General features: G+C 42.0%; 1 protein-coding gene across 4 annotated transcripts in view; it reads right to left on the reverse strand.

Moving 5' to 3' along the window:
* Positions 1-22,801, reverse strand: part of LOC132115972 (transmembrane protein 108-like) — a 65,672-nt gene extending 42,871 nt beyond the window's left edge. Inside the window, exons 1-2 of one of the 4 annotated variants that reach the window (XM_059524428.1) lie at positions 22,513-22,801; positions 20,487-20,562 (exon numbers count right to left, since the gene is read on the reverse strand). The gene's annotated coding sequence lies outside the window, so the exon portion shown is untranslated. Of the gene's footprint in view, positions 1-20,486; positions 20,724-20,821; positions 20,925-22,512 lie in introns of those variants that run through there. The other 3 variants (XM_059524430.1, XM_059524431.1, XM_059524427.1) reach the window with 3 other exon arrangements.
* Between the last annotated feature and the right edge of the window lie 406 nt (positions 22,802-23,207).

Genomic DNA, 23,207 nt, shown 5'->3' on the forward strand with positions numbered 1-23,207 from the left:
GCAAGGAACCATGTGAAATGAAGTCTTCATGAACTGATAATCTGCTGATAATCACAATTTGTGTGAATTATTATGATTTTTTTTGGTGCCACTAGTGTTTATTTCATGCAGAAAATGCCGTATGTATTTACATAGCTACAACTTTAACAATTAGAATGTTTTTCACCAAAACAAAATCTTCGCTTATGGCTTTTTGCTGGGAAATTTCTAAAGTGAATTACAGCCTATTACATGGAGGAAGAATGTGTTGTCCAATATGACAGATTGCAGCAGAGTGGGGCGAGCAGAGCGAAATCAGCCAAAGAAAAACTCTGCCAGACAGAATGAATGTCAATGGCTTTGCTCTGCTCTGTTTATGGCTGGTCTAGTTAAATGTCAAAAGCTTTACCCTAGAGAGTTGGTCCTCTCTCCAGACTGGTACTAAATTTGTAGGCACCTCACTTTCTCCTCTCTCTGTCTCGGTTTTATAACCAATGTTTCACATCCCATCCAATTTCTGAGCTTCTCAGTATATATGTACCTTGTGTTATTATTTCTTAATAATAACAGTGTCTCACACAGCTCCATGGGTGTGAACCAAGTCCTCCTGTAGCGAATTAATAATTTTTTTGTAAGAAATATATCCATATTCAAAACATAATCACTTTAATCTAGCTCACTATTGTATATGGAAGCAGTTCTGGGGGAATGACGTATGAGGTCAGCTTTGCGCATGCGCTGCTCAGAAGTGACGAACATGGAAGTGCAGTGGAGAGATCAAAACTAAACAACGGTCACTAATTAGAAGTACAAATCGAGGATTTATAAAGAAAAATGTCAGAGGATTTCGATATAAGCCAAGAGGAGACTGGATTTCCTTTGCTAAAGTAAGGAAACTTTGCTTTTGATCCTGTAAACAAACGTTGGTTTTCATTAGACCTCCGTCATCAGCCCGGAGCTGCTTCCATATACAACTGTTGGTGCAAGCTACATTAAAGAGATTATTATTTTGATTATTATTTTTATTTTGAATATGGGTATTTTTCTTACAAAAATGCATCGATTCACTACAGAAGAACATTGCTCATCACCCGGAGCTGTGTGAGACACTTTTTTTTTATGGATGTGTGCTTTTTATTTAACTTCTTTTGGACACAAAAGTGGAAGCACTTCAGGAGTGTCGAAGTTGTCATCGGATTGGTTGAATTATACAGGATTTACGGGAGATGTGTGTGTCGCATTCTTTAACGTTCCGCCTGGAAACAAAAATGCTGTGGCGCCAAACCCTCTCACGAAAGAAGAAAGCCATCGAGTTTACAACTATGACGACATGGCTTATCAGGATCAACTAAACACTGGATATGGAAAAGTATGACAAATATTTAAAGTTCGCAGCACAGAATCTTTAAAATATTTCCAAGAGTTTTACTCACCGGTCTGTTGTTTGTGGCGACATTTCCATGGCCCGAAACGTGATGCTGAACGAAATGAACTGTGATTGGTTGTTTGACATGTCGGTCAAAGGGCCTTATGGCCAATGAAAGCTGCCATAGATTCCACTGCACTGCAACACCCGCTGAGTGCCATTAAACGGCTTGAAATAATCCAAGACAATTTTTAAAATAACTCGAACTGGATTCGTTTGAAAGAAGAAAGTCATATACACATAGGATGACTTGAGGGTGAGTAATATATGGGCTAATTTTCATTTTTGGGTGAACTAACCATTTAAGTCTTAAGTGCTTCAGTTTCAAATAAACTCTTTATGGTCAACCACGAAGCTATTATACATTAATTTCATAATTTTAAGACTTTCAAAGTTAATACAAAGAATCCAGTTAAAATGTTTTTCTATTAGATGAAGAACAGGACATTTTAGCTAGTTTACAACTTTACATTTATTAAACTAGCTTAAGTTGAGCTTACAGAAATAGCTTTGAGAGATTCATACAGTCACAGAGCTCAATAACTAAATGTTAACTTAAAAAAAATTCTTGACAGTCAAATTCAGCACATTAGCAACAAATGACTCAAGTCCACCTAAAATAAACATTGATTCAGCCGTTTGTGTGCCTTATTGATGGTTCCTTATCTCCAGTGTGTTGGCACTGATAAAGCAAATTCTGCAAACACTTTAAGCTGTTTTATGACTTCCCAAACCAAAAGCAAATGCTAAGTCATCTATTTTCTTTTGAGAGAGTCACCGTTCAAGAGAGCAGAGGCATTAGCATAAGCTGAGCTCCAAAATGCCTGACAAAATGTATGAACCGAGGGAAACATAACAAGGGAAATGTAGCCTACACTCATATTTATAATTCATGTAGCAGAAAGAGCCTGAGGTACTTCAAACTAGATCTTTGAACATGGATCCCAAGCCTCAATGAAATCATTAGTTGCATACTTGTGTAAAGTCGTGAAACACTGAAAAATATTTGAGCGCCAATCATAAATCACTGTGAATCAGTGTGTGTCTCCCCAACCAAAGCCTGACAAACACTATTATCTGCACCTCTCGGTTTTAAAAGCATTATGAAATAATATATATATGTACTGATTCGAAACAGCTGTGATTCATGCCACTGAAAATCCAGCATGCTTTAAAGCTCATCATAAGTGCTTCACTGTATCCATGGTGATGCAGTTAGTACAGACAGATCTGCTCACACAGGAACATACACAGTCTCTCTTTGCTGGTGAGGAAGTGTTATTTATTATAGTCAGCAGCCCTGCATATGGAAATTCATTTTCTCACCTGACGTTCCTCTCTCTGTCTTATTCAATATTAATGTCATCTCACATTACCAGCCAGGTTTACCGTATCCGATAAAGAGATGGCTTTCTTAGACGCATACACCCATATTAATGCAGCTGCATACTCACAAACAGAATGAAAAATGGTGAAGGATGAGAAGAGGGAACGAGAGAACAAGATAAATAACCAAATAAAGTAACACACCAAAGTGTAATATTGTGGAGTTTTGAGTTTTTCAAATCACTGAACAATAGTATGAGTATAATGTAACACTAAAAGTAATAATATAGTGATGAGACTAAACAATAAAAAACATATTTAGCTTTAGTTATGGTATTTGGCAAAGTTCAAAATATTTTTGACCTTTCATATGAGGGTTTGTTGATTACTGACTACCTAGGACAAGTGTGACACAAGAGAAATTAAAAACAAAGACAGGAAGACAGCTTGAAAGAGGACCTGTGATGACCTGTAACTTGAATCTAGCTTTTGGACTAGTTTGCCCGACACCAATGGGTCTTTCTCTTTTCCTTGCTTGATTCTTCCTTCCTTATTATGAAAACAGATTTCTGAAAGCTTAAGCCAAGAATTACAGTAACGGAGCATTTCTGTACAAGCAACCCCCCCCCCCCCCCCACTGCTCGGCAGATGAGATTCATTTAATCAGAGGTACATCAGAACTATTAGCCTTTCTGTCTTTGACATTAAACTCTAGATCCAACTAGACAAAATTATCAAACAGTCTAACATGTTCAATGATGCTTGTTATTTGGAGGAAGCAGAATTTAAGATGAATAAAAGATGGAGGACAGAGAGAACAATGTTTATTTTTCTTCAAGTAATGTGTGTGTCCAATTTAATGGTGTCTTAATAGGCTTATGTTAGGGATCAAGTTGATGTTGATACTTGAAATAAAGCCTTAATACAAAGCCCTTAAGAGCGTATTAGGATCTGTTTTAAGAATTTAAAGAGGCCTGATTACTCCAAATGAATTTCCTTTAAAATAAGTTTATATATTTTAGTTTTTCAGCAAGGGTGCATTAAACTGCCCAAATGTCACGGTGAAAACATTAATAATGTTACAAAAGATTTTTGTCCAAAAAAAAAAAAAAAACCTTTCTATTTAAAAATGACGGTTTCCACAAACATTAAGCAGCTCAACTGTTTTCAACATTGATAAGAAGAAATGTTTCTTAAGAACCAAATCAGCATACTCAGTGGTTTCTGAAGCATCACTTTTTTCATCATTTTTCACCAAGAGAATTTTTGTCATTTATAATGACCTATATACAGCAACTGTACTCCGAGGAATGATTCTATATGCTAGAACCTCAGCAGGGACTATGATTATAGTTTACATGTTGTATCACACAAGATACAGATTTTAAAAAGAAGGGAAAAACGGGTTTATGTAATCCCATTTTAAGGAACTATACAAAATTTTTTGGGGATGAAATTTGACTTACATTTAATGAAATTCAACCATGAAGAAAAACATTTTAGTGAAAACGTACTCGGTTACTAAACGTAACCTCGGTTCTCTCTAGAAGAGCGAACGAGTACTGCGTCTTGGCTAAGACGCTACGGGAAAAGTCTCTTTTCACGAAATACTGAAGCAAAAAATTATCCTTAATTTTGTATTTTTGTAAAGCGCATTTGCAGCAGTACACAGCCATAGGCGAGACGGCTCGCTCGCTCACTGGCTTGTTCTGCGGCAACTGCACAGCCTATCGAGCGCAGGCTGATGCAACATCAGACCAATAAGGGCGCTTCGCGCCCTTCTTGCCACTTCCCGCCGAAACGGGTGTGGCCCAACCTATAAAAGGAGCTCGAAAAGGCTGACTCACCTGATTTATTTCATCGCCGAAGCGAACCAGAGTGAATCGTACGCACGGCAGAGAACGCAGTACTCGTTCGCTCTTCTAGAGAGAACCGAGGTTACGTTTAGTAACCGAGTACGTTCTCTTACGAGAGCTCTCTCGTACTGCGTCTTAGCTAAGACGCTACGGGAACCCGATGTAAAACGCTGTGCGCGCAGGGATCACACACCGATAAACCTGAAGCAACGCCCAGGATTTACAGTGCACAGTCACCTGAGGGACTCACAGAGAGTCCGGGACAGAAAAAAGGGGGAAAAACCCTCCGTCCCATATCTAGCAGCATCCGTAGATGCGGCAATATGACATCACACAGCCGAGGCAAGGCCTGACCAATGTGGCAATGCGGGTCTTACGCAATACTGCCCATATAACAGTCGGCAGCGCCTAGCGCTCATGAATTCAGAATTCCCCTCAGGGCCCTGATTCTTCTATACCGACAGCAGCCTTGCTTGCAAGGCGGGAACCTCCAGGTTATAGAACCTGATAAATGTAGACGGCGAGGCCCAACCCGCCGCCATACATATATCCTGCAAGGAGATCCCAGTAGACCACGCCCACGATGAGGCGACGCCTCTTGTGGAGTGTGCTCTGACGCCCAACGGGCACTGAAGGCCCCTGGAAGCGTAAGCTAACGCTATGGCGTCAACTATCCATCTGGATAGAGTCTGTCTCGAAACAGCCATTCCTTTGGAACGTCCACCGAATGAGACAAATAGCTGCTCCGTCTGCCGAAAGGCAGCAGAGCGAGACACATAAGCTCTTAAAACCCTGACAGGGCAAAGAAGACTCGAGTCTCCATCCTCCCCTGACACCGGCAGGGCAGACAGGGCAATAACTTGAGCCCGAAACGGTGTGCTGAGGGATTTCGGCACATAACCGTGCCTAGGTTTGAGTATGACCCTTGAGTCATTGGGCCCAAACTCCAAGCACGACTGGCTCACCGAGAGCACGTGCAAATCACCCACACGCTTCACAGAAGCGAGAGCCAACAAGAATACTGTCTTGAACGACAGATGCTGAAGGCTAACCGATTGGATAGGCTCAAAAGGGGGACCCTTCAAGGCCTCCAAAACCGCCGCGAGGTCCCACATAGGGACTGACGGAGGTCTGGGAGGATTCAGCCTCCTAGCTCCTCTGAGGAACCGGATGACTAAATCGTTCCTTCCTATTGACTGACCGGACGCCGTTTCAGAAAACGCCGCGATGGCCGCCACATAAACTTTGAGCGTGGATGGGGCTCTGCCCTTATCCAACAGCTCCTGTAGGAAGGAGAGGACCTCCGTCACCTCACAACTAAGGGGTGAATAACCTCGAGCTGTGCACCAGCTGGAGAACACCGACCACTTCGAGGCATACAGACGTCGTGTCGACGGAGCTCTAGCCTGAGTGATGGTATTTAGCACTTCCACTGCGAGATCAGCGGGTAACCGTTGAGTGCCCATACATGGAGGGACCACAACTCCGGTTGAGGGTGCCAAATCGAGCCCCTGGCCTGCGAGAGGAGATCTCTCCTCAACGGTACCGGCCATGGGGCGACATCTGCTAATTGCATCAAATCTGGGAACCATGGTTGGCTCTTCCAAAGAGGTGCCACAAGCAGTATTGAACATCTCGTTTCTCTCACCCGTTCTATCACCTGCGGAAGGAGGGAGACGGGAGGGAACGCATAAAGCGGGCAGCACGGCCATTTCCGTGACAGCGCGCTTTCGTTCTTGGAAAAGAATGCGGGGCAGTGAGCGTTTTCGTGGGACGCAAAGAGGTCCACCTCCGCCATGCCAAATCTCTCCCACAACAGCCGAACTGTTTGCGGGTGTAGAGACCATTCGCCCGTAGGGACATTGCCTCTGGACAGCCTGTCTGGACCCAGATTCTGCAGTCCAGGCACATGCACCGCTCTCAGCGAGCGCACATTGCGTTGAGCCCAAATCAGGAGGCGTTCCGTCAGCCTGTACAGGTTTCGGGACCCGAGACCGCCCTGGCGATTTATGTAGGACACCACGGACATGTTGTCCGAACGGACTACGACGTGGTGATCCTTGATATGGGGACAAAAGCGCGTCAGCGCATTCTCCACTGCCAGCATTTCCAGGCAGTTGATATGATGGAGCTTTTCCCGTTCTGACCATAGGCCAAAGGACGGTCTGCCTTCGAGCAGCGCTCCCCATCCCGAAGTGGAGGCGTCTGTCGACACCATTTTCACACTCGGGGAAGTCCCCAGGCTTACACCTGATCGGTACCAGCCGTTCGCTGTCCAAGGTGCTAGAGCCGCAACACAGCTCTGATCGACCTTGAAATGCAGCCGGCCAGATGCCCACGCTCTGCGCGGCACCCGAGCCTTCAGCCAGAACTGCAGGGGGCGCATGCGGAGCAGGCCCAGCCGCAGAACCGGAGATGCTGAGGCCATGAGACCCAGCATCCTTTGACAGTGTTTGAGCGACACAGTCGCGCCGCAGCGGAAAGAACTCGCTGCGCGCTGAATGCCCATCGTGCGCTGTGGTGACAGTCGCGCCGTCATGGAACACGAGTTCAGAACTATACCCAGAAACAGGATCGTCTGACTGGGGTTCAGCGAACTCTTCGCCCAATTGACACTGAGGCCGAGCTTCTCGAGGTGATCGAGTAAAACAGCCCTGTGGTCCACGAGCTCCGCTCGTGATTGGGCCAGAACCAGCCAGTCGTCCAAATAATTCAGCACTCGTATGCCTCTGAGTCTGAGAGGAGCGAGCGCTGCATCCATGCACCTCGTAAACGTACGAGGAGCTACGGACAAGCCGAATGGCAGGACTGCAAACTGGTATGCCTGGCCCTCGAAGGCGAATCTCAAAAACCGCCTGTGGTTTGACGCTATCTGTATTTGAAAATACGCGTCCTTCAGATCTATTGACATGAACCAGTCCCCTCCGCGAATCTGCGCGAGGAGCTTCCTGGTCGTGAGCATTTTGAAACTGCGTTTCATCAATGCCTTGTTCAGCTGCCTTAGATCCAGTATGGGCCTGAGACCCCCGTCTCTCTTGGGCACCAGAAAGTATCTGCTGTACAGCCCCCCCTCGCTTTGAGCTTGAGACACAGGCTCCTCAGCCCCTTTGCTCAACAGTTTCGATATTTCGGCCCGAAGTATGTGTGCTACTTCTGTTTTGACCGTAGTTTCGACGCGCGCTGAGAAGCGCGGTGGGCGTCGAGAAAACTGTAGCGAGTAGCCTCTCTTTATAATGCCTAGCACCCAATCCGAAACCCCTGGAAGCGCTGACCATGCATCTGCATGAATGGCTAAGGGCTGGATGTGACACGCGCTCTGTTGACTGGGCAACGGCGGCGCTCGAGTGTGCTGCGCATCTGAGGCGGGGAGCGCGCTGATCACAGCGGGCAGATCGCTCATCCTCGACCCCGTTCCGGCGCTTAACCGACTGGAGGGAGGCTGAGCGGGTCCCGTGGGACTCAATATATCTGCGAGTAACCGTGGGCTGCATGTGTGCACTTTTACCACTTCCAACTCGCCGTCTGCCTGTGCAGAATGTACGTGCACGGGCCTCGTTTTTACAGAAGCCCCGCGCCGTAAGTGACATAGTGTATGTGGGCACTGGGAAGTGGGCACGTTTACTATGCAGCGCGCTCGACCGATCTGTGTCGATCTTATGTGCGCCAGCCCTGTGTGCAGGGCTGTGCTTACATGCGGGGATGGGCACTGGGTAGTGGGCATCGTCACTGCATTTAAAGCACCATCGGCCGTGGCCGGACGAGCGTGCACGGGTTTCGTTTTTACAGAAACCGCATGACGCGTGTGACATAGTAATTGTGGGCACTGAGGGGTGGGCACGTTTACTATGTAGTGTGCGTGACCGACTTGAGTCGACATTATGAGCGCAGGCCCTGTGTGTAGGGCTGTGCTTACATGTGGAGATGAGCACTGAGGAGTGGGCATCGTCACAACATTTATAGCACCATCGGCCGTGGCCGGGACACCAGAAAAAACGCTGTTTTTGTGAAACATCTGGGTAGCCGTGATAACGGCTTTTGTGTGCAGGCAAGCGGGCACTCGTGCAGGCTTGCGCATTGCAGAAGACACTGAGGCAGTCGCAACTCTTGGAACTGCAACAGCGGCGCGCTTGGGTGAGAGCTCGGCCGCAGCGGAACTCGAACACCGGCGCTTTCCCAGCAGTGCTAGGATGCTTTCGGGGCTTCTGGCTTCACCGCAATCCTCTGCCGCGGCTCCCGCGGCGCGGGGCGACGGCTCGAAGAGCGAGAACGGGGTCCCGAGCTGCGTTGCTGACGCTGTCGTGATGGCGCAGCAGGAGGCGGTGGGCGTGACTGAGAGCTCTGTGGGGCCGGTCTAGAGCGGCTAGCTGCAGAACTGGAGCGCTTCGGCAAGAAGTGCTTGAACGCCTGTGAAGCTTTCTGGTCCTCGGCGAATCTCTCCACAAACTCGTTGACGGAAGATCCAAAGAGGCCGGCAGGAGTTAGCGGAGCGTCAAGAAACGCAGCGCGCTCAGACTCCTTGATGTCAGAAAGCGTCAGCCACAAATGCCTCTCAGCCACCGTAGCGGAAGCCATAACCCGTCCCATGGCCTGTGCAGCGGACTTAGTAGCGCGGAGGGAGAGATCCGAAGCACTCCTCAGATCCGCGAGACAGATCGCTTCAGGTCCCATCTCATCCAGCTTGCGGAGAAGATCGCCCTGGAAAATCTGTAGCGTCGCCATGGTGTGTAACGCAGACGCAGCCTGCCCAGCAGCAGAGAATATCCGTGTGAGCAGCGATGACGTCATGCGGCAGGCTTTGGATGGCAACGCCGCCTTAGTCCGCCGTCCAGCAGAGGGCGGGCAAAGGTGCGCTGCTATAGCCTGTTCCACCGGCGGAAGTGACAGGTAGCCTCTGTTCTTAGCACCGTCCAGTGTGGAGAATGCTGGCGAAACAGATGAGCGGATTCTCGCCGAGAATGGAGCGTCTCAAGCCTTCGCCACTTCTTCGTGAAGCTCAGGAAGAAAAGGGGCGTGTTTTGAGCTTGAGGAAGAGCGCTCATCCGGAAGATAGCTACCATCCAGCCGGGAACGCGAAGGGGGCGCTGGTGCAGACCACTCGAGGCCGAGGCTCGCCGCGGCCAACGAGAGTACACGCATCAGCTCCTTATCGATATCCCCCCGTCTGCTGGGCCTCTGAGCAGCTGGCGCGAGATCCACGGAGCTCGTCCAACCCTCACTGCCCGAAGCAAGCAGAGAGCACGTGTCTTCTTCCTCCGACGCGGGCCTGAGATCCACTTCCTCCGATGACGCGTCGGCAAGCAGCGGACACTGAGCATCGGGAAGCGATGCAGGGGAGACCGGCGAAGCGGAGGGAACCGGCGAGCTCGGCCGAGCTGGAGGCGGTTCTGGTAGGCGCTGCGAGCGGCGCTTCTTACGGCGCTGCGGCGCAGCGGATGATGCAGGCTTCGAGAAGGATGCCAGGCGAGTCCTCAGAGTCACCATAGGCATCAGCTCGCAATGAGGACATCCGCCATCAGCGAGCGCGAGCGCTGCATGGTCTTCACCCAGACAGGAGACGCAGATGACATGACGATCTCCTTCGCTGAGCGGGGTTCTGCACGAGCCGCACGAAGGCATCTTTAAAAAGACGCAGCTCTTTTGTGAATGTGCGTCGCAGGGCGAACACACACACAGAGTATAACAGAACAAGGATTATAAAGGATATGGGCGCCGGATAGCGCAGCAGGAACGGCAGTGGAAGGCGGCGGTGCCAGCGGCTTCAGGATGGCTCGTCCTGCTGATATGCTCTTCCAGACGGCGCTTGCTTCCTCGTGATCCAGCGATGCGTGAGCTTCGCTGAAGAGATGAAAAATCAGGTGAGTCAGCCTTTTCGAGCTCCTTTTATAGGTTGGGCCACACCCGTTTCGGCGGGAAGTGGCAAGAAGGGCGCGAAGCGCCCTTATTGGTCTGATGTTGCATCAGCCTGCGCTCGATAGGCTGTGCAGTTGCCGCAGAACAAGCCAGTGAGCGAGCGAGCCGTCTCGCCTATGGCTGTGTACTGCTGCAAATGCGCTTTACAAAAATACAAAATTAAGGATAATTTTTTGCTTCAGTATTTCGTGAAAAGAGACTTTTCCCGTAGCGTCTTAGCTAAGACGCAGTACGAGAGAGCTCTCGTAAGAGAACCACTGATGTACTTCACTAGAAATCTTCACAACCATCACAAGTAACCAAAATCTGCAAAACAACCAATTTCTTTGTTACAAATTAAATTGAACTGTTTTATTTACCACTAAAATGAAAGATAATTGGAAATGCACTAGCTATGATATCACTGAGGTATTGTCAAGCTTGATAGCACCTTCACCAACAAGACATGATTTCAGAACATTTTAGTAGCAATTTCTAAGGTAGTTTGTTAGCAAGGGGTCTGACCTGTTTATAATTAAGTCCACATATAACCCTGTAGCTTGGGTGGGCCTTGCTGGGTTTGGTCACTTCTAAGGGTCTAATCAGTGCTAGACACCTGCCAGAATCATGTGACTGCTCTGGGTGGGCTACTAAGCAACAGGAGGTAAAGGCGGGATGTCCTCCCCCTTCCCAATCTCCCTCACCCCCTTCTCAATCAGAGTAAATCCTATTAGTTCATCTGCCCCACATAACTACAATGCTTAAAGAATCCTGGGTACAAACTTGCATGTTTCTCTCCGATCATGTGTTTTTTAATACTCTCTTTGAGATAAAAAAAATGATAAAATCAATCCACTTTTCTGGTTTATTTTGCCGGAATTTTTATTTTTATTTTTATGAAGTTTAATTGAGGTATGAGAATTTCAGCACTTTGAAGATGATGTTGAAGGAACATTTGTTATATTACAGAAAAATCTGCAAAAGAGGTTTCGCAAGTGATTTGAACTCTCCTTCAGAGCATAAAATCTCCTTTAAAGAAAATTAAACAGAGCCAATCCTGGGAATCAAGACTCAAGATAAGAAAGCCTTCAGGGTGGATTTTTGTCAAGTAGCCTATGCTGAACAAACCTCAAGATTGGAATATCATGGCCAGGTCATTAAAAATGCATGTTTAAAAAGACACAGTCCCTAATGACTATATTTATTAATTTATTTGAATTAGGCATTGGAAAATATCATTTTGCATTGGTCTTTAGTGGCTTTAAAAATGTATTTAAGCATTTCGGCAGCCAAGTCACAATGAAAAACGCATGAATGTTGTTGTACCAAAACTATATAAAATTTGGTGTCAAACTGATTTTTAGCATAATAAAATAGGTCAACTCACACTGCACCAACCAAGAGCAATGGACATGTTTGTTGGGTTTTGTCAGATCATTGTGTTAACCTGTCATTGATCAGAACTTGTTTTCACCAAATGAACATGCTGAATCACCATTTTTTGGTTCTTGGAATGTCTAAGAAGTGACATACTGTAATATTAAGACTGTTGGTGCTGTTTTGCATCTTTCAGTGCAGTGTGAACTGGATTTATGAAATCAGATCCCCTCAAGTTTACACTGTTTATCACATTGGGAACATCTGACAACTAGAAATTGTCCTTTTTAGTCTAAACCCAATACATTATTTTAACCCCTTAATTGTCACTCACGTTTTTGAAGATATACTTAAATGTGCATGATACAAACCTAAATTTTTATAATTCATGACTGAAAACATTTTGTAACATGATATTGATGTACCATTTACATGGTAATGCAATGTCTGATTTTAAAATGGGTTTTAAAGGATGAATTTTGAGATTTTAAGTTTTCAGTTGATATATAATTTCTGATGATTTCTAAATTGTGATAGAGAAAAAGTTTTTTTTTTAAACAAAGGTCAAAACTCCTGTTATAATGTAGATGTTTGAGGGTGCACTCTTGTCATAAATTAATCTATTACTTTTTTTTAACAAAAAACATTGGTAAAATATAAATTTGGGAGTCTTAGACCTTTTCAACGGTATATAGTTTGTCAAGATTAGATTAGATTTGATTGTAATATAGTGAAGTAAACTTAGGCGTCCCGTATTCGGGATGGGAGGACAGTTTTAAGGTGACATTGTTATGGTGTAAGTAAACAAATAATCAGAGTAATATTGTTAATTACATGTATTTAATATAGGGTCCCTTATGAAACAAAAATATATTGCAGTATATTGGAAAGTATATTTTGCAATATATATATATGTATAATGTATCATATATGTATCATCAATATATTATTCAATTTATTCAAATATATAATATATTAGAAAATAAAAAGGGAAAATATTATATTACAATATATCACAATATATTTTAAGAAATATATTGGTAAATATATTTTCCTTTCGTAAGGGGTTAAGTTTGGGTTTGGTTTAGAGTTAGTTGCTTGCAAATATGCATGATTTGTTATTACTATAGTAAGTGCATAAAATATGTAATTACATCAACCTTAAAACAACACAAATAACAACAACTTTTTTTTTTGGCTTAAAAAGTGTGGTTGTGGTATATTTCTTGAAAATAAATGTCATTTTTTTCTTTTTTTTACAAACATACATACATATATATATATATATATATGAAGAGTTTGGTTCCAAAACGCAATAAATCCACTTTGATTCATTTGAGTAAAAAAATGTTTTTTCTTTACCAAAAACTGTTGAAAATACAGAAAGTAAATTGATCCACATATGACAGCCTCTGAACTTGGTCAATACTAATTTTATATACCATTACTAATCTTATATAGATTAGCGCTATACAAATAAACTTTAATTGAATTGAATTTAATTTAATTTAAGATACAGGCAAATACATTCATCATCAGCTATAAATTAATTACAACAATAAAATAAAATTTCATCATGGACAAACCTGAACAACAACATCACATTAAACCACAGAAATTCCAAAATAATATTTCAACCTCCAAAAGTGCATTCATCTTTCCCATGTTACATTCGGCTAGTCGACTAGTGCTATACGCTCTATTAACAGAAGTATTAATGGCTGTGGCGAGAGGGGCGGGGCCGAAGGACGTGGGAACAAGGAGTGAGGCCGGCAATGATTGGGCAAATCAGTGACACCTGCGACCCACCGCCGGTCTCGAGTCCCACGTAGGAGATGGAAGGATATAAAACTGGAGCGACGACAGTGAAGGACGAGAGAGGACCAGGCCTGGGCTTTTAGTTGTGTTTTGGGTTTATTCTGGGCGCATCAGTCGTCCGTGAGGGGCTGGTGCGCTGTTTTGTTTATTTTGTAATTAAAGTCTTTGTTTGATTGTCCGCCGGTTCCCGCCTCCTTCTTCCCGATGATTAGGAAGGTTTAACTCATTACAATGGCATTAATAAAAACACTTACACCGACAAGCTACCGCAATATCATGTTCATAATCGAATGCGACTCATCTGTGTTTATGAACGCAATATTACATAACTTGTCAGTGATCTACAGCTCTGTGTATTGAATGCCACTCCATTTGAAAGCATGCGATGGAGATTTATCACAGAACTGGCTTTACTGACGAGATGCGCATTACAATCACAAGTTTGTTCGTTGATCACAAAATTCAAAGTAGATGAGGAAAACTAGAATGCCGGGTGTATTCAGAGCGCCAGAGAGCCACTACAAGCATTATTGCGTTGGGTTTCATTCTGATGAATAGAAAGACCATGCTCATTATTACATTATTAAATCCTTGTTTGAAGTGGCTGTTCAGTCTAGAACAAGCAGTGCCAAATAAAGCTGAGGACCTTTGATCAGAGACAAGCCAAGCAACTCACTCTGACAGCCTGAAGCCATCAATTGATAAAATCCTTGCTGTAAAGCCAAACAGAAGCTACATGACTTTTAAAAAGGGACAGTCCAGAACATTCTTTTGCATTAGCTTCTTAGTTCAATTGTAAACATGAAAATATCTAAGTGCGTCTCCGAAGGTGCGGCATATCAGGATCAGGAAACAGCATCCAAAGCAGAGTGGCGGCAGTCATGGAATTCCAGGAATTCCCCCTACACACTTTACGCTCCATCAGTCCTCTCCTCCTCCCGCTCCCCCTTTCCCTCTTATCTTCCTCATCCATCCCTAGCTCACTCTCTAATCGCTGTAATGGCTGTATCCATGGCTGTCCTGTCCTCGCTGCCCTTCCTGCCAACGGGGACACGGGAAGACCTGTTGTCGCTTTTAGCACTGCCCTGTGGGTAATTTAAGACACCTGCTATGTCAGTACATCGAGAAATCCAAGTAGGCAGGCGGTACTCTGTGCATTCTAAACAGTGTGTTCAATATTTCAGAGTATCAAACTCATCTGAGATACTAGAGTTGCAAAGCAGTTCGAGACACTATCACAAATTAGGTTGAATGAACACTTTACCTAGACGTATCATTTCTGGAATAATTTATTTACACTCATGTTGATACAAATCATTTTGTGTTTGACACAAAAGGAGACGTTTAGTAAAATGTTTAAGCTGCTCTTTTTTTTTCGTACAAAGAAAGTGAAAAGGGAGGGCTGGCAAGCTCCAGAACAATTATCCCATTTTACTTGTGTGCTATATTTAAAGATATCTTGAAGCCAACTGAAAAAAAAAGTGTGCTTAATTAAAAGCGCAGTTGTAGTGTTATAGTACTTTTTTTTTAATTCTGTTTAATTTAATATTAAGTAAACAAAAGGCCACTTAAAAACAGTATCATGACTTACGTTTCTTAACGTAAGAAGTATACCTTAAAGAAGTATACAGTTATTTTGATGTGTTGACTGAAATACTCAAGGACATGTAAAGTACTTAATTATAATTTTATTTTAGTGTTATTCTGTATTACGTTTAAAGGTAAAGATAAATATTAAGATATTTATAAAGATAAGTACTAACTTGCAACTGTTATCATTACAAATACATAATTACAAATATATTAAATACATGACATACAAGTTTCAACAGAAATGACATTAAAGCATATTTTTGTTCACCAAAAATGCTTGTCAGTTTACATTATATTTCTAAGATTCTAAATTAAGAAATAACAAAGACATACTTAAGTCTTACTTAATTGGGTCAAACATTAATTTTTATATAACTGCATTTAATCTAAATTTAAAATACATTATTGTTTAATTGCATAATTTAATTTAATTAACATGCAGTGACGTGCCTGAAAACATTACTTTCAGTTTGCACTTAAGTATTTTCTTAAATATTACATCATTTGCATTATAAGTTATATTTTATTTTAAGTGCACCCTAGTAAAAAAAGTATTATTTAAAAAAGAGACGTACTGATATAAAAATTATAATTCAACTTTATTTGGAGTACTACTTGTGCACAATGCATTTTTCTCATTATTAAGCCTAAAACGTGTTTTAATGTCATTATTGATGAGGATTGTGGTCTTTAAATGCAAAATATTTAAAGGGGTCATTTGATGTTGCTAAAAAGACCATTATTTTGTATATTTGGTGTAATGAAATGTTTATGCAGTTTACATTATTTTCCACATACTGTACATTATAGTTTCTCCTCTTTTTTTTTTTTTTTACCAAGCTCATCGGCCTGAAAAGCGAGGTGTGCTTCTGATTGGCCAGTTATCCAGTGCTTTGTGATTGGACGAATGCCTCAAGCGTGTGATGGAAATGTTACGCCCCTTAACATACTCTGATGCATGTCCCGGTCAGAAAACCATCGCTACATGACAAAAATAATAAAACCCATTACAAACGAGCCATTTTTTTTGCATCCAGTGGGGACATAATTAAGGATTGTAATGACTTATAGAGTGTTTTTATGCATTGCCGCGTATACATAAAATCATTCATTTGTGATCGGAGAAGCAACAAACAACAAGCGCTACTCTGCACCAGCAGTTCTCATTTCCAGTCCTTGCACCCCCCAGCTCAGAAAATTTAGCATGTTTCTTTTTGATAACACACCTTATTCAGAAAATCAGCTCGTTAGAAGTGAGCTCCGTGCATGAACTGTGTTGACATTGACATTGTCCCTACACAGTGTTTATTGCTTCCTACTCCCTGAGCAGGAGAAATCGTTGTACCTCACTTCAGAACATTCATTCATGGATTTGCGCTGTGCAATGTCTTCACACACAGACAAGTGTGACATCATATACATCTGTAAATAAATACAATTTCATGTCAAATTCATGTCTCGCACAATTCAATGCACTTTGAATGGAACATATACGTTTGCTCCGAACTGGATTCATGGCGGAATATCCTGTGGTTTCCACTTCGCAGGGCACTTGCATTCGAATAGAACAAACGTCTGAAGCCATAAGAGAAATATACAAAATATGGGGGGTCGCGAGGACTGGAATTGAGAACCGTTACTCTACAGTCCTCAAAACTTCCATTTGAATCATCAGTGGCAAATCCTTTACGTATGTAAACATACTTACAGACTGTGAGACGAGGCGTTTTAGGAGGATGTGAATGAGTCTTAACTTTTATAAAGAATATCTCTTTGGGTTTGAGACTTTATTCTTTGCAACTTTAGGGATGTTATCTATTCACTAACAGCTTGTAACACTCCAAAGAGAAAGGAAAACTTGAAATCGTATCATATGACCCCTTTGAAGTATACTTGCAATAGTTCCATTTTAGCACTTCAGTATGTCTATAGTCGCACTTCAGCACTACATATTAAGGTGCATTAAGTACATAATTAGTTGTTCCAATAAAGCTAACCATTTTAGTATACCAAAAGTACAGTTGCAGGGTATTTTTATTAAGTACATAAATATGTAAATGTATTTGTAGTATTCTTAGCATGAAATAAATGTATTTCAAACATAGAATTTTTTTCACGAGTGCAATAAAGTGTTTTGTTTTGCAGAAGTGAATGAACAGAATTTTATATTCTGGGTAAATTATCCCTTTAAAAACTAAATTTAATTGTTCCTTGAAATGGAGAATTTCACTGTCTTAATCTATTTGTTATTCCTGTTAATGTTCAGCCCGACTAAGGCTGATAGAATCTTCAGTGTCTTACAGGAAATGGGAGGAAATGTCCAACATCAGACAGTGACGGACACCTCATCTACCCCTTTTATTACCTCATTTACTGAAGCGCAGAAATATCCACCTTTATTCTGTTCTGGCTTTAAAGAAACACATTTCTGAAGCCGCTAATATAATGTGGCATTCGTAGGAGAGCATGTCACTCTCCAGGAAAAGATCACGGGTGGTTTTTCTTCCGTTGCGCCTGTGTGTCGGGTTTTTCCTGTCTACTGGGCTCTATGAGCAGAGAAGTGCTGAGTTCATTCACAACACATAATGTACTCGAGATCTGGAGTACTTAGACATGAGACACATTCCATACCACACTGTGCCATTCTCCCATGGGTCATATGGGATTGTAATTGAGACTGGGAATGGTTAAAAGAAAAAAATGAGAAAAATGAGAATGGAAGCATTGTCTTTTCTTTCTGGATAGTCTCTGATAAGATTTTAAGGCTTCCTGTTTGGCCTTGAATTTTTTCCAGATGTTGATTGTTTTCATTTGGGATGGTGTGTTTTTCTTTTTTATGTAACTCTATAAGATTGCAGGAAGTCTGGTGGCAGGTTGCTATGACGACAAGTGTTCCATTGACACATCAGTGATGTTTGGGGTGGGCAGAGGTGACACCACAGGACCGATGAGAGGCTGTTGTCCTGGTCTGGTTACTGTCACTCTGAAATGACCCCGATTCAAGAGGATAATGGAGGATCATCCATAATCACCCCCCAAAAACAAGAGATTAAAATGGCTTCTTTGAAAATATATAATAAAAAATATAATATTTAAATCTATTCCAACAAACATAATCTATGTAAATTATCTTTGGAATGTTTGGGGTCAGTATTTGTTTTGATTTTGATAAAAGTCTATTATATTCATCAATTATAGTGAGGAATATGTGACCCTGGACCACAAAACCAGTCATAAGTAGCATCGGTATATTTGTAGCAATAGCCAACAATACATTATATAGGTCAAAATGAATTGATTTTTCTTTTATGCAAAAAACATTAGGATATTAAGTAAAGATTATGTTCCATAAGATATTTAGTAAATTTCCAACTGTAATTATATCAAAACTTAATTTTTGATTAGTAATATGCATTGCTAAGAATTTCATTTGGACAACTTTAAAGGCAATTTCCAATTTTTTTTTTTTTTTCACCCTGAGATTCCAGATTTTCAAATAGTTGTATCTCAACCAAATCTTCTCCTATCCTAACAAACCATAAATCAATGGAAAACTTATTTATTCAGTAATATATAAAGTAATAGTATATATATATATATATATATATATATATATATATATATATATATATTAAATTAAATATATTTAAAATAAAGAAAATAATGCATAATACCATATAATTACAGTAGATTTCAGTAATCAAAATTAAAGTAAAGCAATTTTCTTAACACAAAAGTAGAATACATTTTTTTTATTTTTACCCTTGTCTGTAACCAACGAAATCCCATGCAATCTAATCTAAACAAAAATAAACAAGGCTGTCTTTTTTTCACAAACACTTAGGTAATTTTTAAAGAATGCCATGTTTAGAGAAAAACGAACACAGATAAGGATGCCGCCCTGCAGCAAGTTAACCAAAGGATTGTAAAAGGTGATGCCCTTTGCCCCCAATGAATCCAAGATCATCAATCCACTTTTCACAAGACACTCACTGCTTAGCAGCCCCACACCAGGTGACCCTTTCTGAACAAATTGTCAGCTACATATGTCAGTGTCTTGCCACTTGACCTGTTGGACCCTGCTCCCTCCCTCTCCCTCCCCATTGGACAAACCAGTGGGGAATTGTCCTGTAGGAAGCCTACAAAGCCTATAGTTGGGGGTGCTCCATTAAGGGACTTTGACTAACATTCCACTCACAATGCTCTCTGGCGACCAACTTTTAATGACCCTGCACTTCTAAACACTTACTGTTTTGTGGGTCCGCCAACACACACAAAAAACGAACGTTCAGTGCTCACAAATGGAGCATCCTTATGGCAAGAACCCCTTCTAACGGCCTCGAGCTTTAAGAGAGTCGCCTCATTATTTACTGAATATTAATGAATGAGACCCAGCTTACAGCAAACATTCACTCTGTTCTGTAGCCCTTCTACAGGCGTTCCTGAAGAACATGGTCAATGCCGAGGTCATAGGTTGGATTCCCAGGGGAAAAAACGTCACATAAAGTAGGCTTATAGATAAGATTCACACACTAGTTTGAATTCAAATCCTTTAGGATTCATTTAAATGGTTATGACGATCACATGAATATATTTAATGTAACCCATGTTCCACTGAGGGACCTGAGATTCCAGTGTGGACTTTTAGCATGCCACCAAACTGAAAAGAAGAAAGAAGAGGGTTCTGAAATGAGGATGTTTGAAGCTTTTTAAGATCTGGGATGGAAATCGACCATCATTGCTTATATAAACAATATTGCTCTTAACAAAATGGCTGAGAAGGGATGCAGAACCGATCACTTTTTTTCTGGCATATTTACTGACATACTTCATTCTGACATAGCATTAAACTACAACAGTAAAAGCCAAAATGCATTGTTATTATTAAAGAAAACTAAAATATTAAAAATGATGCAATTTTTTAAAGTTTGTTTTGGGCTGTTGTTAAGCTTACAATTAATTTCTCACTTGAGAATAAAAAAGTGGCTTGGTAAAAGTTTGATTAATTTATACAAACAATAAGTTTTATAAAGGGTTTATCTGCATGAATATGAAACCGTTCATCAGTTTTTCTCTAACGTGAGTCTCTGTCTATAGTTCAGTGTGTGAAACTAAATCAAAATGTACCATGTTTTCCCCAAATCACAGTATGTGCAGGTGCAGCCATGTTACCAAGGAAGATGTTCCAGGGGAAGGGTGAGAAAAGCTCTGATGTCTCTTACCTTATAATAATATGATGGAAAACGATCAAAGACGCCTGTAGCGTAACATGTTTATCAGCGTAAAATCCTCAGAATCCTGACAATGAAACACACAAGCAATGATCGTTCACGGCTGGTAACGTTAATAACCGTTAAGCGTCTCCAACTCTCCTTCAGCGGCAGCTCACAATAAATAAAGATTGATACCCGAGTCTGTGTGTGTGTGTGTGTCCAGAGAGAGAGCGCGCGAGAGAATTTGGACTGATGAGCATCAGTTTATGAGTGAGCCGTTATACTCTATGACAAGGGTTGGGATAGTTCTTGTTCGGATCTGTTTAGACAACACCGGAACCTACCGATTTGAATGACGTTTGTGTGTATTTTCCGTCGTTGCGGACAGAAAACCGAACTAAAATCCTTCTGCACTTCTATTACGCAGCACATCAACACCTCTACTGAATCTAACGCGCCACCAGTGTGCTCCTATTCTTACACAGAATGACTCTTTTGAGCTGGTGACTTTTAGTGAATCAGAAAACATACGAGGCAGGTGTAGTCCGCTTTCCAGATGAATGAATCTTGTGAATACGTATTGTAGTGTATTAAAATAAATAGCTACATTACTAACGTTAAATGATAATGTAGGCTATGTAACTGCGATTTTCACGATTCAGCGAACAACTCATGAGCAGGATCTTTCACTAAATTTAAGACATTTATGAATCAGTCGATTTCAGTCCGAACACTTACTAAACAAGTTATTTCCCTTCCTGTGTTAAAATGTAGGCTATGGCTTGTAAGACTTTAACCAAATGGCTGGACAACATTTTGAGTTTTGTTTTCATAAAATGAACAACCCTGCTTAAAAAAAAAACAATAGACACCATCACAAAATCTGTAATGGTTTTACTGGTTATAATCGGACTTGTATTAGTTTTAATAATCTTAGGCTAAATCTTATTTGAATAGGCTATGTCCCAAAACAATCAGGGTAAACACACAACAGAAAACCACAACAGAAAACCAGAAAACCAAGGGAAGTCGTGGCCTAATGGTTAGAGAGTCGGACTCCCAATCGAAAGGTTGTGAGTTCGAGTCTCTGGCCGGCAGGAATTGTGGGTGGGGGGAGTGCATGTACAGTTCTCTCTCCACCTTCAATACCACGACTGAGGTGCCCTTGAGCAAGGCACCGAACCCCCAACTGCTCCCCGGGTGCCGCAGCATAAATGGCTGCCCACTGCTCCGGGTGTGTGCTCACAGTGTGTGTGTGTGTGTTCACTGCTCTGTGTGTGTGCATTTCGGATGGGTTAAATGCAGAGCACAAATTCTGAGTATGGGTCACCATACTTGGCTGAATGTCACTTCACTATCACTATTTTTTTAATGGTTTTAATGGTTAAAAGTTGAAAACATGATCATCACATTTTCTGTGATGATTTCTAGTTTTTTTTTTTCAATAAGGAAATTATGCTACCACATTTTGTTTAGTTTAATGAATACCTAGAGGTTATTCTGGTCTGTTTTTAAAAGAATTACAATAAAATGGCATTTCCTTAGGTTTCTGTGAACATTTTGAATGTTAATAATTGTAGAAAATGTATTTGAGATAGCTTTATATGGTGAAATCTGAAAATGTCCCGCCCTTGGAGACTGCTGGGGGCATTAAATAAAATACGAATCCCATTTTCTCTAAATATTTCTCTTTCCATATGACTAAAGAATCGTTCATGGAACTGTTAGGGAACCAGAGTCGATTCCGAATGATTCGCATCCATGACTCTGTAGAACATCAGTTACGCATCAAGACACTGTACAGTCCGATTACAGCATCTTTCATGGCAGTGGAATTCCGGCTGGGGAAAGCCCAAAAATCATTCAGAAATAATGCCATATTCGCAAACGATTTTAAGAGACTTGTGTCATCGGAGCTCCAAAACCGAGTAAGTTACAGTACCAATGCGTAATTAACGATGTCACAATGTACGCAAGACAAAAACCTACAGCGACAAGCAGTAAATAACCTGGAGAGAAAGGTTTTTAGGTTTACCTAAATTGGGACTAGTCCGAAACCTGTTCCTTCCAGCAGAACCGGCTCATCAAAGTCGCCGCGTCACCGGTCCAAGTGAAACGCGCAAAGCATCGTGCACGTGCTTCCCGCACGGTATCAGACTGTCACATGAGCGGAGCGGTCAGTCCAACCCTCCCCTGCCTCCATCCAGCAAATCTCTGAATCCAGTCCAACACCGCCCCACCTCCCCAGATACACAGGACAGCTTGTTTAGATGATCGACTGGTCATCTGAAGGCAACAAGCAGCAGGTGGAGGATGAGTGGTTTCATCCAGCTGATGACGGTGCGTGTCGGTCACCGACTTTTTAAGACGGTTTCGTAGACTGTATACGGCCACAGAATAATAATGAGCACATATTGCTGCAACAGCAAGCGAGCATTTGGGAAAGTGGGCTGAGACGGTTAATATGTCTCCGGTGTTTTAAGTTGAATTATTCTGCAATAAGGTGACAGGTTGCCCTGAGGACCAGAACAACATGCTTATACACAGATCAGGGAATATAAATAGGAATGTGAAACGTCTATAAATTAGAAACGTCACGTGTTAGAAACGGAAATAGACACTTTTCATTTTTTAAATGAAATGGGTGAACAGACTGCTGTTAAATAGCCTTATAAATTAAACTTACCAGGAAAAAAAAATGAAATGGGTTGTCCAAATGAATAGAAACCC

This window comes from Carassius carassius, chromosome 35, assembly GCF_963082965.1.
Source record: "Carassius carassius chromosome 35, fCarCar2.1, whole genome shotgun sequence".
In the NCBI taxonomy this organism is placed as follows: Eukaryota; Metazoa; Chordata; class Actinopteri; order Cypriniformes; family Cyprinidae; genus Carassius; species Carassius carassius.